This window comes from Micromys minutus (genome assembly GCF_963924665.1).
Source record: "Micromys minutus genome assembly, chromosome: 3".
Classification (NCBI taxonomy): domain Eukaryota; kingdom Metazoa; phylum Chordata; class Mammalia; order Rodentia; family Muridae; genus Micromys; species Micromys minutus.
In genome coordinates, this window is record NC_137972.1 from 81,482,658 (window position 1) to 81,498,501 (window position 15,844).

At 42.9% G+C, this 15,844-nt stretch overlaps 1 long non-coding RNA gene across 1 annotated transcript; it reads left to right on the top strand.

Moving 5' to 3' along the window:
- Window positions 1-7,467: 7,467 nt before the first annotated feature.
- LOC308418752 lies at window positions 7,468-14,989 on the top strand. Its single transcript, XR_013974967.1, has 3 exons — window positions 7,468-7,658; window positions 12,249-12,401; window positions 14,645-14,989. It is a non-coding gene; the product is annotated as an uncharacterized lncRNA (long non-coding RNA).
- The last annotated feature ends 855 nt before the right edge of the window (window positions 14,990-15,844 follow it).

Consider the following 15,844-nt stretch of genomic DNA (forward strand, 5'->3'; position numbering starts at 1 on the left):
GCAGGCATGGTGTCCTCTGCAACCCCAGTGGTCACTCGGCTGTGTCGTTCTAGTGATGGAAGGCCCAGCTGGTTAGGAAGCTGCTTCACCTGGCCTCTTTGCTTGGGATTTTTCCCCGCTTTTGGAAGATGCACCTGGAAGAGACGAGCCCCCATGCTGGTGCTGGAAGCGAAATCAGAGGTCTACCAGTCCCGTCTGTCACAGCAGCTGCTGTGATAACCACAGCCAAGAACACAGCTGCAGAGTTCAGCTCCTACTTGCTATCTCATGCCTTACATCTGTTTGTGGGGTCCCATGTGTAGCCAATACTTCAGATTACCTCAGATATCTTGGTGCCCACGAAATACCTCGGGTTCTAGTGTCCTTCCAATGTCTTGAATTAACTTGTTAAAATACAAGATATACCTTGCGTTAGATTGTGATTGACCAAGGTAGCTTGGAAATAAAGGACTGAGGAGACTGACCTCACAGAGGCAGATTGCCCTTTACTAGAACTTTGAAGGGTAGGGGGCCTGAGTGGGCAGAGACCGTGTGCTGTGGGGGCTGGGTAAACTGAGGGTTTATAGGCAATGAGAGGGGGGCCAAGAATTTTTGTGGTTTGTTTGAGAATTGCTGTTTGTTCCAGAATGGAACGTTTAACTTGAGTTGGATTTCTTTATCAGGAGGGGCAGGGTGATTTCTCCATTTAGGAGGCCTTTGACCAGTGCTTGGGAGGCTGAGGCAGGAGGATCACTGCAAGTTTGGTAAGGTTGAGTTATAGGTTTTTCAGTTTGGGTTATAGAAAGTTGACTCTGTCTCAGAAACAAACAAATAATTCAAAAACAAAACAAAAATATCACAAAATATAAAAACAGGTTTTGAATCTTTTTCCCTTGGTTCTTAGGGATGAACATTAGTTCTTTCTCATCTATAGTGTTTCTGCAAGCAAATCTGCCTACAAGCATTTTGTGGATATTTTCAGGAATGAATAATTGTAAGGCATGGAGAGAGATGGTAAAAGACCCCCGCAGAGGGGAGACCCTCAGTCAAGTCTCAGGATAACATGACCCCCCACAAGAACTCACAAGAGACCGTCCTTGCTACAATTACATGAAGTTTTTTAATTGACCAGTGCCCTGGGGTCGAGACTCATATCCCACGCAGGAGTAGAGGAGTCTGACCCCGAGTGGCTGAGAGTAGGGGTTTTTAAGGAAGACAAATCACAACCGGGGTGGGGGGGGGGTACGTCATTGGAGAATACCAAAAATACCAGTGAAGAATCATAAGGGAAACACCTGGTTTCTCAAGATTGTTTAATATGTGTTATTTAACTTTTATGTTTTTACTGTCAGTCAGTTTCTGAAACAGAGTCACCCTGACCTTAAGGCCATGAGTTCTTTATGGTCAGCCAGTTCGTGGAGTCGAAGGATAGTGTTGCAGAACGGGCTAACCTGCATTTTTGGCTCTACTCTACCTTCTAGGGGTCTTCTCCTTTACCTGTTAGGGGGTCAAGCTTTGTCCTGGTCTTTCAATGGCAGGGCCCAATGCAGTGTTTTTGCTGTGTCTTCTTAGACAGTACGCATTAGTGGGTGTATTCTGTTAACGCTATACCAGGGCAGCTTAGGGAAAGGCTTGAATTTGAGTTTGAACAGTTAGTTTGACCCTGAGATTCTATGGCGCTGTGTGGGTGGGATGAGAGCAGGACAGCTGTGCAGAAATCTGAGCATTGTTGGGTAGGCTCTGAAGAAAGAGGGAGGAATGAGCCGAGGTGGCTGAGGAGATGGGGGGGGGAGTTGGCTGTTAGCCAGTTAGTTACTGATCTGCTCCTAGAAATGAAACAGTGATAGAAAGGACTGAAAATCCAGCTATGACCTATGATGGACAGGGGAGACCTGAGGGCACAGGGTCATGCTAACATCATGGAGCAGATGATACAGCTGGAATGCATCACACGTGATAAAATGGAACTCTTATACAAAAAAGACAGATAAATCATAGTCCTGTAGATTGTCCCGAAGCTGTTTGTATTTTAATGTTAATTCCACTTCCTCAAGAAGGGCTGTCTACTCCAGAAACTCCAACTGAACCTTCCCATTTTAATTAGTAAAATAAAGGAAAGCCAGTGACTGGGCAGGGTGAGGGGGTGGAGAGAAGGGAGGTCTAAAAGGTCAAAGGAAGAGAGGTCAGAGGTTGGAGAGGCAGAGGAGGTGAGAGGACGGAGGTTAGAGGTCGTGGCAACATGGAGGTTCCCAAGGACCAGCTGGTGATACTAATTGGCATTAAATAGATATAAACATTAAGGATTTTATAGGTCTAGCATCTTATACGAAGGGCAGTTTGTATCTTTGTCTATTTAATGTAATCTTGTTGTGTAGAGGGTTTGTGGATTGAGAGTTGAACATATAAACCTGTATGAAAAGCAATTGGGCTGTAGAGTTGTTTGTGTAGGACTTGGGGGTACAGAAACACCCCAGGATAGAGGCAGAGAACAGGCGGTAGTAAGCCACCAGGGAAGGTAGTTGAGCGGACAAGTTGGGCCGTGTTGGCGGCTGGGACCAGGTACCAGAGGAGCGCGAGACTCTGAGCTAAAACCAGAGTGAGACCACAGGGCCGGTAAAAGACAAACCCGTTCTATTTTTTAATATTTACTGCAACATAGTCCCATATGAACACAGATGTAGTAACTAAATACTTAAAGAATACATTTTGGAGAAACAAAGAAAACCAAGTTCTTTACTGACTGAGCTATACCCCAGCCCCTGACTTACGTGTATATGTAAATACCACCAGTTGTCCAGCATGAACCATGAGGTATGGGTTGATAAATAACTTATTCATGTAAGTAAAAATGTACCTCCTATGAGCTTACCAAAATAGATTGGCTATGCACGGGTATATATCTGTACTAAAACCATGCCAGACACCTGAGGTCTTTTTAAACAAAAGTCACACCCTCACCTGAATCACAAAAAAGGAAAGGACACCTAACACTGTGACTGTGGTGGCCCCACAGACATGTGATCTGATCATCAGGTTGTGCATTAAGAGATCCACAGGAAGAGAATTTCTGACATTCCAGTGGCTTTAGCTCAGCATGGTTTCCACTGTTGTACGTGGTTCAATCCAAGCAGCTCACTTAGATTTCCATCAGTCTGTTTGAATGTGGTCCTGTGCTTCCTCAATGGTTCCTCACCTCTGTCAGTGGTGCTAAATCAACCTCAGGACTCGGTGCCCCAGTGCCGTGGCTTTCAGCAGCTCTCAACCAGGTTAATATCTAACTACCTCTTTGCATTTGTAATAGCTCTCTGCCTTCAGTAAGTCCTCTCAGCTCCATGACCTCTCTCTCTCTCTCTCTCTCTCTCCCCCCAACACACACACACACACCCATGTGATGTGTAATATATGATCTGAGAGTTAATAAGACACTTGCCACCTGTTCGAGCTCAGGGGTTTGTGCCACACAAACCACCCAGACTCTGCTCTTAGTTAAACAGGGCAGGGTTATAGAACACATGGGCTGAGGCTATGACCACAAACACCGTCCAGAGCAGTTTATACGGGGAAAAAAAAAAACATAATGAGCTCATAGGCATGTGTTGGGGGGAACTTTACAGCAACAGTATGAATAACAACAGATAAAGTAAACTCACTTTTATCTACTACACCTGGGAGGAGCATAAAGAACAAGAACAAGTCTGTGTTTTTGAAGAAACTGAGGTCACAAGACTTTTATTTTCTTGGAGTTTTCTAAGCAAGCACTCAGATTCCTCACAACGACTCCATTCTTGGACTTTATTCTGACATAAACACACACACACACACACACACACACACACACATCAATTTAAAGACTAATGTTTCTCTCCTGTTTTTCAATTTTTAAAGAAATTTATTTCACTTATATGAATACACTGTAGCTGTCTTCAGACACACCAGAAGAAGGCACTGGATCCCATTATAGATGGTTATGAGCCACCATGTTGTTACTAGGAATTGAATTCAGGACCTCTGGAAGAGCATTCAGTGCTCTTAACCATCAAGCCATCTATCTCTCCAGCTGAGTGCTGGCATTTAAAGAGACATTAGAGGGCTGGAGAGATGGCTCGGTGGTTAAGAGCACTGGCTGCTCTTCCAGAGGACTGAGGTTCAATTCCCAGTACTTACATGGCAGCTCACACTTGTATGCAACTCAAGTTCCAGGGGATCTGACACCTTCATGTAAACACACATAGGCAAAATACCAATGCACATAAAATAAAAATAACTAAGAAAGAACGAATACCAGCACTTAAACAGTACAGCAGAGTCACAGGCATGCCTATTAATATCACTTATAGCAGATTCTAAATATCAATAAATGGAAGCTAATAGTGTCATAAAAGAATAATATACTTTGACCTAAAAGTTATTTGCAAAGACTTTTAGTATTCTAATCAAAGTGCTTCATTAATTTGCAATAAAATGTTATCATTAAAACACTGAAATTTCCAGGAGAAAAGATAAAATCCCTTCCTACTTGGCTATTTAACTCTTTCAACAATATTTTATGTTTGTCTTAAATCTCATACGTCTTTTGTTCAGTGAATTCACAGGTATTTTATATTGGCATCTTTCAATGGATTTTTTTAACTGAAAAATATTTGTGTGTGTGTGTGTGTGTGTGTGTGTGTGTGTGCGCGCGCGTGCGCGCACGCGTGCGTGCACACACCATGTGCTGTCAGAGGACAACCTGGTAGACATCAGGTCTCTCCTTCTACCACATGAGTTCCAGAGATTGAACTCAGATCATCAAAATTGTCTGCAAGTGCCTTTAGCTGTGAATCATCTCGCTGACCTGAGTGGGTTCTATTTTTCACACTTTGCCACTGGTATATAACAAGTTTTAACAATTAACCTTTGAACCTATGAACAATGAACCTCTGCCACACCTTCTAATAGGTTATTGCTACAATCCTTTTAGAAAAAGAATCATGTCATTTGAAAAATATTTTCATTTATTTCCTAATGATTCTGCCTTTTTTTTTTTTTATTGCTCTGGGTAGAAAATCTACCATCATGTTGAATATTAAAAGTAAAAATGAATGGTCACATTTTACTCTTTCCTGTGATAAGAACTTTAAGTTTCATGTTTACAATAGGTTTCTGCTAAAATCTTTTCATCAAACTGCTATCTATTCTCATTTCTCTAAGTGGACACTGGATTTTTAAATGTTAACCTTTTAGCTAATTATATAGTATTAAACTTCTAAATTATAAACACAACAAAATGCAGGATAGGTTTTTAAATGTTAAGCACTTCTGGGGAAACCTTTTTTTTGTTTTTGTTTTTTAAGTCTATCTAGATAGACTGCTAGGTAACATTAGTGATCTGTCAAGAGCTTTATCTATTGATAAGTTTAACTCCAAGTTTTCTCTTGAGCTATCTTTGCTGGGTTTAGTTATTAAGACACTCCTGGGGCTGGAGAGATGAGATGGCTCAGTGGTTAAGAGCACTGACTGCTCTTCCAGAGGTCCTGAGTTCAATTGCCAGCAACCACATGGTGGCTCACAACCATCTGATGCTCTTTTCTGGTGTGTCTGAAGACAGCTACAGTGTACTTATATATAATAAATAAATAAAGCTTAAAAACACACTACTGATAGTAAATGGTCTGAGAATTTTCCTATGTTAAAATACAGTGTCCATGAGGGTAGAGAGGTGGCTCAGTGGTTAAGAACACTGACTGTTCTTCCAGAGAAGACAGCTACCATGTACTCATATACATTAAATAAATAATGAAATAACAGCCTTCATGACAGCAAATCAGGCAAGTAAAGTATGTGCAACTTGATGCTCTATTCCAGGCAGAAGAGCCAGTGTGTGTCTACTTCGGGGTGAGAAAAACACAGGCCATGCCTAGAAAGTGAGTATAATTGTCTCACTGTGTAGCCCTGACTCTCTGTCCTTCCTTCTTTCCTCCTCCTCCTTTCTTCTTCATACTATGTCGCTGTGGCTGGCTTGGAACTCTTCATGTAGACCAGTCTGGTTCCGAACTCACAGAGATCTGCCTTTGCCTCTGAGAGCTGGGACTAAAGTAGTGCAGTAATGTGCTACCATGCCCAGAAAAGTTACATCTTCATAAATGAGTAAGAGAACGTGGAATTTGGCTCAAACTGATAACAAATTAACTTTTTTTTTTTTTTTTTTTTTTTTTTTTTTTTTTTTTTTGCTTCTGATTTTGTATATTGAATCCAAAAACCTTTCAGGTTTGGATTGCATGTAAGATCCTGTCTTTTTTTTTTTTTTTTTTTTAAGATTTATTTATTTGTTTTATGTATGTGAGTACACTGTAGCTGTCTTCAGACACACCTGAAAAGGGCATCAGATTTCATTGCAGATGGTTGTGAGCCACCATGTAGTTGCTGGGATTTGAACTCAGGACCTCTGGAAGTGCAGTCAATGCTTTTAACCACTGAGCCATCTCTCCAGTCCCAAGATCTTTTCTTTATACCTATGCTTACAGACCAATTTTTGTTTTCTTTTTGCTTCAAATTCTGGCTCCAAACTCTTAGGATCCAAAAGAACTCTGAACTCCTTGCTCTAAACCTGTTTACACCCAGCTTTTGGGGTTGTACATTCCTGGAGAACTCTGACAGCTCAGTGGGGGTAGGAAGTAAATACCACCCTGAAATCTTAATTCCTTCCTGCAACCTCACAATGTGAACTTGGAAATAAGGCCGTATGTGAGTAAACAGGAACAAGCTGAGCCTTTAAATTCACCAGGATGGATGTCCTTATAAAACGCTGAAATAAGCAGAGATAAAGAGAAAACCATTTGACAACAGAGTAGAGCAGTGCTGCTTCCAGTCAAAGCACACACAAGATTTTTAGCGATCACCAGAGACTAAGGCAAAGATATCTATTCAAAATAACAGAGGAAGCCTAACTCCACCAAGACGCAAATGTCAAATGTCTGTTGTTTTAGTTTTGCAACATTTAAGGCCCGCCCCCAGGAAATTAATCCAAAAGTGATTTTACTTATCTTCCCAGACCCAAAAGTACCAGATCCCTGACTAAGGCTAGGAAGTTCTGCATTTGTTCCTCAATGAAGATGCATGGGCTTGCAACCAGGGCGACTGAGGAGAGCTACTGAGTAAAGGCTACTGAGGTGCAGTGCAGACCGTGCTCTAATTAAGCAGGGTGGCAAGACTGAACACTAAGAAACTTCTGGGCTGGGTGGCACAAGGTCGCAGAGGGGTGTCGCAGGAGCGGGGCGGCAGGGCGGCTGACTTCAGTCCTCAGGATGGTGTCTGTCAGGGGAGCAGAGAATAGCACACTCCGAGCACGGAACAGCTCTCCACACCCACCCGGGATCCGTGGGCTGGTCGGGGGTCTGCAAGCACCCAATCGCCAAGCAGCAGAGGACTCGCTCTGAGCATGCGCACAGGGAACAGCCAAGCTTTACTGAGCCGCGCTGTGCCGGAGGTGGAACTTCCTCCCTACAACCAAGAAACCGGAAAAGGACTCGATTTCCACCGGAAGGAGGGGGAAATTGCGACCGAAAGCCTGACACCTGATGCTGGGCAGCTTTTGTTTCGCGAAGTTGGGCCAGTATTTGGCCACCTTGTGCGGCGGTTGACTATGGTGTCCGGGTCAGTGGCTGACGTGGCAGGCGTCCCAGGAATGGGAGAGGAGATGGGTAAGTTGCCCGGCTATCAATCGTCCTCTGTGCTTGGTTTTCTCCATCTTTTTAAAGAGGGTTGCTAGCCCACGGAATGGTGGGTCGATATGGAAGAAGAAAGACGCAGTCACAGACTGAAGTTTAAGCACATACACATGCATACGTACGTACATACACGCATACCTACAAACATACATATTCACATGCACAGAGTCTGTTGAATATTGGCTCTATAAATTCAGGCATTCAGAATCGATGACTCTTGCTTGAGGAATCACTTGTTGCAGTAATTTTAGCGCGCGTGCGCACATGCAGTGGATGTTTTTAAAAATTCTTGAATTTAAAAAATTCTTGAATATGTAAACAAAGTCATTTAATGTTAGAAGTGGAACAAAGCCGCCTTGATGATACATCTCATCTCCACTTCAACCGAAGGGCAGCAAGGAGACCGAGGAAAGTCGCATGATTTGTTAAGGACAGAGTCATGACTAAAATCTCGGAGGATTCTTGTACAAAGGGATCTATACAAATTGTTTTTAATTTGCTTTTTGTTGGGGTGGGTGGATTGCTCACAAATCATCTGTATCTAAGGACCCAAGGAGTCCAACACACTATTCTGGCCTCCTTGTGCATCACACATATGTCATTCACTCACATAGACACACACACAAATAGAAAATATTATATATATATCAATATTAATGTATATAAAGTTTAGATAAGATGTGAGTCCACCAAAGAAAAGTCATTGATCAGTCTTTCTCAACCTGTGGGCCACCACCCCTTTGGGGTCAAATGACCCTTTCACAGGGGTCGCCTAATACCGTTGGAAAACACAGATATTTACATTATGATTCATAACAGTAGCAAAATTACAGTTATGAAGTAGCAACAAAAGCAGTTGTTTGTTGGGGTCAGCACAGTGTGAGCTGGGAATGACAGCATTTGGAATGCTGAGAAGTAGCGCCCTAGTTGGAGATGAGTTTGTCATATCTGCTGTTTCTAGGGTACGGTGTAGTAACAATGCAAAGATGGGAACTTTCATTACCTTGTTACCTGTGACTGCATAGAAAACCCTGGGGATCTTCAGCAAGATCTGAGCTCCCCACCAGAAAGCTTGTAGCTGAATACCTACTTGAACTTTAACTGTGGCTTTGGTGTAATAACCTGTAGAACTCTACCCTAGACTCTTTGAAAAATCCACTATAAAGAAATTGTAAGCTGTCTACAGGTTGAGGAGAAATGCTGTAGAGTTCACTGTAACCACCTGCCTTTGTTTTTAAGTGTGTCCTGCATTAGTACTATAATCTTTCTTATACTACAATGGAAACAAATAGGACAGTGGAAACCTGTCAAGGAAGGGAGCCTAAGAGGTCCAAAAAAGCAACTGCATATTAGCAAACACAGAAACATTAGCATGATGTACAAGAGACCTTAGTAATAAGGAACTCATTCAAGTAGGTATTCACTATGGGGGGTCCATAAGCATTACCTGAAAACAAATTTCAAATGTTTGATCTCAAGATAACCTTTAAATTATTGAGAGCTCAAAAGAACATTTGTAGACTATTGATATTTGTGCTATTAGAAAATGAAAGCTAGCCATGTGATGGTATCACATGCCTTTAATCCCAGCGATTGGGAAGCAGAGGCAGGTGGATCTCTGTGAGTTCAAGGCTACCCTGGTCTACAGGGCGAGTTGTAGGACAGGCAAGGCTACACAGAGGTTTGAAAACCTATCTGCAAACAAACAAACCAAACAACAACAACAACAAAAACAAGAAAAGAAGAAAATGAAATCTGATTTGATACATGTTGTAAGGACAAGAATAAAGAAGCAGTCCACACTGTATGTGGATTCTAAATTATTGTCACTGAAGAAGGGGGAGGACAAATAATGTCTTATTTTGATAAAAGTGTTTTAATCTTACTTAACTTTGGGGGTTTTCAGAGGCTCTCATAGGAAGCATATTTTAAGCATAAGTGCTTCCTATCCAGGCCTGATAATACAGATCTGAAATTCAATGTTCCTGGGAAGTTATATCAGGAGGATGGCAGTTGAAGAACTGTCTGGATAACCGAGAGACCTTGTCCCCAAATAAAAGGTATAAGAGCTGGGACTATAGGCCAGTGCTGGAGTGTTCAGTTAGCATGCACCAGGCTCTGGGTTTGCATGGTTTGATCCAAATGTTACAGAAATAACTGTGTTTTATAGGCACATGGTCACTGTTGTAATCGTGTTATGATCAGAAGTGTCACCTGAACATGCAGCAATACGTATCGCACAGCGTCACACCTCTAGAAGCTGTATAATTGTAGACACAAGAATGCAAATGGCTTACATTTTGTATTTCCTTTAGAAATCCTGTTGCCTGCCACTCATGCTAGGGATTGATACCAGGGCCTCAAGCATGCTAGACAAGTGTATCACCAGAGAGCTGTAGCCCAGCCTTCACGGCTTTAGGTGTCTTAAGGTAGCCAGCTCAGACCTACTTCTCCAGACTTAGCAGTTCATTGAGCAACACTAGGTAGTTTCCATATCTCCTCCTTCTCTTGGTCTGTGTCTGATCTGCCAGGAACCTGCAGGCTGTGCTGTTCCACACCCACTTCCCTTCTCTGTTTCGAATGCCCGTGAGTTTTGAGTTGATGGGTAAGTATACAAAAACACATGCACATTGCTGACTGGTGTTGTCATGCAAGTAAATGATATTTAGGTTTTCTCATATTGGGCTGGGGATGTAACTCTGGTATGGTGGGTACCTTGTGTGGAAAAAGCCCTGAGTTTGATGCCCAGCATCAAAGTTGGGGAGGAGGGGACCCTTATGTAGAAATCTTTGTCAAATAAGGAATCCTACTATGAAAATTTTTGACCTTCCATCCACTGCCTTGTTAGAAAGAATGAGATTTCAATAATGATGAGAACCTCTGCTTGGTTTCCACTCGGGGAACATCTAAATCTGGTCATCTATCGAGAAAGACTCTTAGTAAGCACTGAGTTACTTTAGCTGTTGTTCTATGTCACTTTGTGAGGGAGTCTATTAAATGATTTTTAAAGGTACTTCACATTTAAGAAGTAATCCAGGAAATAGCTATGGTTTTACAGGTTTGTTATTAACCTTACAGGGTGTAATTTCCTCTACCATCATCATCATCATCATCATCATCATCATCATCATAAATCTTAGTTTATAAACTGGAGGGGGGAGGAAGAGGACATGTCTCTGCAAATACCATGGTCAGCAGTGTCATGTCGATCCCCGTGAGGCAAGAAGGAAGGCCAGTTTGACTTAAGTTAATAGTCAGCATTGTTGAAAGTTCTAGAGTCTGACCTGGTGGTTTAATTTTAGGTCTGTTTTATGTAGTACATTAGGAAAATGTTTCCTTGGATATCATAATCCCGTGTGCACAACAGGGCATGCTTACTTTGAAACTCTTTTCAAAGTATATGTCATTTCTTTACAGTGGATATGGAGTTCACCATAAAGATGGATTCCATGTAGACTACATGTATTATCTCAAGGGTCTTGGAGAAAATCTCCAAGAAGATCTGTGCGGTCTCAGTCATACTGATGGTACAAAGTCACTACATTATTTACCACCTCCAGGTCTGTGTCTAAGGGATAAAGGCAGGCATGGCTAACACAGAGGTCTCCAAGCTTTTAACAACATGAGAATAAATTATACATCTCTTCCTTTGAAGAGACAACCCAGCATGTTTAGTATTCCTGGTTTCTCTAGTGCTCATATGTGAGCACCAGGACTTTGTGCCCTCTACAGTAAACTAAAGATCGCCAGTATCATTATGTTGTGCCTTGAGGTAGTTTGAATAAGTATAGGTGTTTGCTTGGTCCATAGAGAGTGGCACTTTTTAGAAGTGTGGCCTTGTTAGAGTTGGTATGGCCTTGTTGCCTGAAGTGTGTCACTGTGGGGGCAGGCTATGATATCTCCTATGCTCAGGTTATACCCAGTATGACATATAGTCTCCTGCTGCCTGTGGATCAAGATATAGAACTCTTGGCTCTTTAAGCACCAGGTCTGTCTCCAACACTGCCATGTTTCCGGCCTTAATGATAATGGACTGAACCTCTGAAACTGTAAGCCAGCCTCAAGTAGAAGTTGTCCTTTATAAGAGTTGCCTTGGTCATAGTTTCTCTTCACAACAATGGAAACCAAACTGAGTCATCCTTAAAATGTCAGGTAGGGTTAAACTTATCAGGATATTTACACATACTAGTCTGGACCAGGGATTATGAGCCAAACTTATGATCAGAACTTCTAAAATAACATATCATAGATCTTTGGGCTATCTGAGGAATAGTCAGTGCTACACCAAGTGTTAAATGTATCACAGCTCTCTTGTATTGATGGAGGAACATACGATATACATCCAACACTACTCTTGATTCTTCCACACTTGTTCTCTACACAGATTAGAAGTCACCACAATTATTGATGGACTGTGTCAGAGCCCTAGGTGTGTGGGGACGGAAGAGAACTTAGCCTCATCCTACAGCCCCAAGAGCCTACGCTGGACAGCTGCTTTGGTTTCTAATGACAAAGCTTTCCTTTGATTTACAGGATAAGTTGATGTCTCGTTTCTCCCTTCAGGTATATGTATTAGCAGGAAGCAGAGAGCAGTCGTTCCTGTGCTTGGATCATTCAGAGATTACGCAGCCACAACCATGCCTTAGATGTGTGTAATTCAATGGGGAAGACACAAGCCAGGGATCGCAATATCAACACTCGAGTGTTCTATAAACGGTGAGTGTGCAGTGTACAGCTCTGCTTGAGAGAGGTGGGAGTTAGCCAGTGCTTCTCAGAGGTGATTTTGAGCCATACAGCCATTAGGGGGACAGGGAGGTGCCGCTCTAGGTGTTAGGATCACCTAGTTGATGACATACACAGTGTACATGGTAAAAAGACAGTACCAAGCTCCTTCCCTTTTCCAGCAGGCCGTCCTTGTTGTCACTTCTCGTGTGGCTCTTGCTGCTTCTCCCCCTTTCAGATTAACATTTGCCATGTGCAAGGAAATAGTAGGTGGCAAAATGCTGGCTGGCTTGTGGAAAAGCGATGTGTGAACAAACCATGGTTACTTCTGCCAAATCTGAGTGAGAGCACGAGAAGCCATATTCTCTCAGAGTCTGAGAAAGGAGGGGAGTCAGCCCTGCAGACGTGGAGCCTCACTTATCCCAGGATTGGTGTCAGCAGAAAACAGACAGGGATGTGGTGGCACACGGGGAAGTGACAAGAACCAGGCAGTGGCTCTTTTGAGTGGCAGTGGTGCCAAGCCGTGGGTACAGTCCTTGCTAAAGGCAGACACCGACAGGCAAACTGTTGCCTTGGATTTAGCTCTGTTAACGTGGGAAGTGGGGGAAGCAAGCCTACAGCGCTCATATCTCTTAGAGATCTTCTCTGTAATATCTAGGCATTTTAAGAGCAGTGGTTTAAGATTTGGATCTCATTTTGCTGTCCTGACAGCCTTAGACTTGTGGCAGTCCTTCTGTTTCAGCCTCCTCAGTGCCAGGATTACAAGGTTGCGCCAGCATGCCCAACTTCTACTTTTGTTTCTTCATATAGTGTCTTATGTAGCCCAGGCTGACTTCAGATTTGCTATGTAGCAGAGGATGGCCTTGAACCCTTGATCTTTCTGCCTTTACCTTCTAGGTTTGGGGATTGTAGGCATGCCCAGTTAAAATGTAAAATTTTAAGTGTTAGATTTAGTCACTTTCTTCTGGAGACTAAGACAATAGAGTCCTTGAAGTCAAGCTGACTCTGCCTTTAGCCTCCTACATGAAAAGGTAGATAGAACAGGTCTTGTTTGCAAAATAAATTCAAGACCTACTTATCTACCAACAGCCACTGCCTACTTCCCACAGGAAGTGGGTGGAGTGAACTACATGAGAATGCACGCAGTCTCTACTAGTGATAGGAAGGTGCCTGGGGATCGGACGGGTGGGTTAGAAAGTTGAGACCGTGTTTCCTGTACTGCAGGTTTCAAGAATTCAAAAAGTGTACTGTGATTTACACAGTACCACACTACAGTAAATTGTGTGGGGGTCATGCAGGGTGACAGTACACCAGATGTGAGGATGAGACCCTGAGACTGCCCAGCTGCCCATAAACCTGGTCTCTTTGTACTGAAGGCCAAGTACACACTTCAGAAATATGATATTGCTTGTGCACAAGTGATTACTATCATTTGAACCAGCAGAGAACTGATTGTGTGGGGGGGGTGAAGGAAGTTCAAAGACAACTTGCAGAGTCTCTCCTTCCACTATGTTGGTTTGGGGATTGAACCCGGGTCCTCAGGTCTAGTAAGAAGCACCCTTACCTGCTGAGCCATCTCACCAGCCCCAGGGGCCAGTAATTAAACACAGCACCTTTTTGCCATTCATGGTGGCTCATTAATGTAATCCCAGCATTTGGGAAGCTGAAGCAGGAGGCTTGCCACAAGTACAAAGTCATCTTGGGCTACCTGGTGAGACACTGTCTCAAAAAACCAAAACCAAATAGCGACCACCACCAACGGAAACCTAAATAAGAAAAATAATTCTGTAAATGGAAACTATTTAGTTTTACCAGAAGTCAGTGCCGTTTTATAGCCCATGTTCCTAACCGTGTTCATTCTATCTGCTATGTGTTATATATCGTTAGGCTACTGAATGCTTGCTAGTTCCCACCCACTGTCCTGTGAAGGCTTTACGGACTCTCCTTTTTGCTAGGGTGGGGAGCCAACACCTGTGTGCTCACTCAGTCAGGAGCTACACAGTGACTCAGGTAAAGCTGGAGGAGAGCAGGTGGTGACGGGGTGTGGCTTATCTGCTCAGTATCAAGGATTGTGCCACTGTGGTGTCAGCGTTTAAAGAGCATGGAGTTCAAGGCTAGCTTAGTATAAATACCAAGTTGGAATACTCCCATCCTCAGCTATATAGTGAGATCCTATCTCAAACAAACAAATACACTTAAACATTTTAAAAGTGTTGTTCTGTTTTGTTTTCTAACAGCTTTACCAGAGGTTGCAGCTGAACATGTTCATGAGGTAAACCCTGGTTGAAATTTAGTTTCATCAGCTTCTACTTAGGATTGTGAGGACTTGGCACATATCACAAAGCCCAGCAGGACTTCCCTTTTTTTAATATTTTTTTTTCTTCCTAAAGATTACATGTTTAAATAAAGTTCTTTATGGTTAGTAACTGTGATGCTTGAAGTTGGTTATCCCTTATTCTAGTAAATTTTAAATGTCAAAGATATAGATATCTTGTTAAATAAAAAAAAAGTATCAAAATCTTTTGAGTATCATGTTTTAGTCATGTCTCCATGTTTGTGTTATGTGCAAAGCACCCAGAAATCGCACTAGAACTCAGAACTCAAACTGGCCATGTCTGTGGCCCACATTTCCCATTTGGTAGTTTCAGAAGCCGAGACTGTCTTTCACTATATACACATGCGTATTTCATCAACAGCTTCAGCCAGCTCTGTGTTTACATCCGCAGTACCTTATGTCAGGGTAAGAGGCACACTGTGTGTGTGTGTGGGGTGGGGAGAGAGAGGGAGAGAGCGGGCACACTCTGCAGGGGACAGAGACAGATGGATGGACAGATAGACAGCTGTTAACCTCTCCGGGTAAGTGATAAATCAGGAGTCTGAACTGCTGCTTGCACAGTCCAGATGAGAGTTGTTATTGAGTCAGAATTTGGGTGGGTTAGAAAACAAGGTTCAACAGAGAAGAATGTTTCCCTGGGCCACTAGTGAGTAGGATATGCCTGTGCTGGCAGCATCAGAGGACATAGTACTCAACAGTTTCCTGGTTTTTTGCAGATAAAGGTTTTTTTTTTTTTTGTTTTTTTTTGTTTTTTAATTAATTTTTATGTGAGTACACTGTTGCTGTCTTCAGACACACCAGAAGAGGGCATCGGATCCCATCACAGAGGGTTGTGAGCCACCATGTGGTTGCTGGGATTTGAACTCGGAACCTCTGGAAGAGCAGTCGGTGTACTTAACCTCTGAGGCATCTCTCCAGCCCTCAGGTGAAGTTCTGACTCTGCAGCTGGAGTGGCAGGCACCACGGTCACTAACTGGCATGAAGACAGTGAGGCATGGCGTCCGAGACCTGCTGGCTCGAGTGGCTCCTCTCTAGGGCCCAGCTTTGACCATGGTGAGTTGACGATGGCTTTGAAACGTGAATACACCACATGTCACTCATT